Source organism: Tupaia chinensis, unplaced genomic scaffold (genome assembly GCF_000334495.1).
Source record: "Tupaia chinensis unplaced genomic scaffold, TupChi_1.0 Scaffold000600_1, whole genome shotgun sequence".
NCBI classification, from domain to species: domain Eukaryota; kingdom Metazoa; phylum Chordata; class Mammalia; order Scandentia; family Tupaiidae; genus Tupaia; species Tupaia belangeri.
Genome location: NW_006160117.1, coordinates 1046914 through 1049518, shown reverse-complemented (window position 1 = coordinate 1049518; position 2605 = coordinate 1046914).

Below are 2605 nucleotides of genomic sequence, written 5' to 3'. Positions count from 1 at the left end.
AAAACAAAATATGGGGGCCGGTAGGTGACATGATGGTTAAAGGCATTGGACTCCCACATGACTGACTGTGGTTTGTGTCCCAGACTTGTGGCTTACTTTCTCTCTCTCTCTCTCATCAAACTTGAAAATAATAATAATAAAGTAGAATAAAAAAAAATAGGGACCAGCAGTTGTCATAACGGCTATGTTGCTGGACTCCCATGTAGTTAACCACAGTTTGAGTCCTAGGCCCAGTGGCTTAAACTCACACCATGCATGTGTGCGTGCATGTCCAAGATCCCGAGAGGACAATGAAGGAGAACGGATTGCGGCATGGCCACCCACCTTGGGAAGTGATTTCTCGCTTTCTCTCTCTCTGTCTTTCTGGTGAGTGCATGCATCCTATAGCAAAAATCTCTCCAAAAACAAAAAATAAATAAAAATAATTCTTTAAAAAAAAGTTTATTTTTAAAAAAAATGCTGGTTCCAGTTTTTTTTTGCATGTCCAAGATCCCGAGAGGACAATGAAGGAGAACGGATTGCGGCATGGCCACCCACCTTGGGAAGTGATTTCTCGCTTTCTCTCTCTCTGTCTTTCTGGTGAGTGCATGCATCCTATAGCAAAAATCTCTCCAAAAACAAAAAATAAATAAAAATAATTCTTTAAAAAAAAGTTTATTTTTAAAAAAAAAAATGATAAGTGCTGGTGGGGATATGGTGAAAGGGGAACTCTCCTACATTGTTGGTAGGAATGTAAATTGGTTCAGCCATTGTGGAGAACAATATGAAGGTTCCTCAAAGATCTACACCTAGAACTACCATATGATCCAGCAATTCCTCTCCTGGATATCCACCCAAAGGATAAGAGGACACTCAGTCGAAAAAGTGCTTGCACATCTATGTTTACTGTGGCATTATTCACAATTGCTAAGACATGAAACCAACCCAAATGTTCATGAACAGATGAATGGATTGAAAGAGTATGGCACATAAAGTCTATGGAATACTACTCCACCATCTCTACTATAAAAAAAAAAACACAACAACAACAAAACTCTGGCATTTGATATAAAGTGGACGAATATGGAAGATTTACTACTGCATGAAGCAAGCCAGGTTTTGAAAGAGAGACATTGTATATCTCCACTTAATGTATACCAACTGTCCGCACTCTCTGGTGGAAACTGAAAGATTAGAGGACACAGAAGCATTGAAAATGGTTATGGATACTGGAGACAATGTGAGAAAAGGGTGGGAGAAGGGAGCAAGAAATTTAAGGAGAAAAATAGAGAGGCAAAACATTTATGGGATGCAGAAATGGATTTATTATCTATTGATGATAATGTGTTCTGTATCTTCTACAGGACTGGTGTGAAGTATATTCCTGTTGGGTAAATTCAATTTACAAGCAAAGCAATGTATAGTGATTAAAATCAAAATTAATTTTTTAAATTAAAACAAAAAATTTCACTGGGAAGATTTTACAAGCAAAGCAATGTATAGTGATTAAAATCAAAATTAATTTTTTAAATTAAAACAAAAAATTTCACTGGCTAGATAAGATAAATGTTTATTCCCTCCTCTATAACTTCCAGTATAGGTATCCCTAATCAGACAGCCCTCCTCCAAGCAGTAACTCAGGGACCCAGACATCTTCTATTCTATGGCTTTGTCTTCTTCTAGGTCCTTAAGAGTCCTCTCCGTTCCATTGAAAGATCAGGAAAATAATGGAAAATCAAGCTGGGAAAGGTTTTATGAACTAGGCCTGGAAGTGAACGACATCACTTCTGCCCACATTATGTTAGCTGGAATTCAGTTGTATGGCCATTCCAGACTGCAAGTGAGGTTAGAAAATGTGTTTCCAGTAGGAATAGAGAAATTATTTGATGAATAACTAACCAATCTCTGCCGCAAATTTCTTGGCCAATTTTTCTCAAGGACATAGGAAGTGTACAAGCTCAGAGATTGGGAATGGGCTCAAAGAGAGTGAAGCGATGTTAGAATAACTCTGAGAGAAAAAAAATAATAACTGAGATAATAATACACCCATATGCCAAAGGATTGACAAGAGGCATTAAAGTATTGGATTCCTCATGGCTCCTGCAAACTAGTCATTTTGCATGGCGCGCTAGCGTGCCACGCAGTTTCCTATTTTTTGAGTTTTTAAAAATGTGTTGTTGTTGTTGTTTGAGAAAAACAATAATTACAATTTTTTTGTCTGTTTTTTCTCTTTCTTTGTTGTTGTTTCTCTCTCTCTTTTTCATTTTCTTTTTTCTTTTCTCTCCACTCTTCAATATCCATTTAATGTGTTTCTAGATGAATCTAAGGGCACTGTAGCTAAACATCCAAATACTATTAGTGTTAACATATTCCTTAATATCTACTGAACCTGCTGCACAAAGTGATCACAACAGAACAGCAAAGAGATTCCAGATCACCTCTTTCTGCTCGCTCCTGAACGTTCAGATTGAACTTCAAGAATTAGGAAGAAACACACCATCCATCAGATGACTAGAAATCACCGCAAGACCACAAGAAATATGGGAAAGCAAGAAAATACCTCTCCTCCAAGGGAAAAGAATAACTCCTCTTCATCCACAAGCAGTTCAATGCAAATCATGGAAAT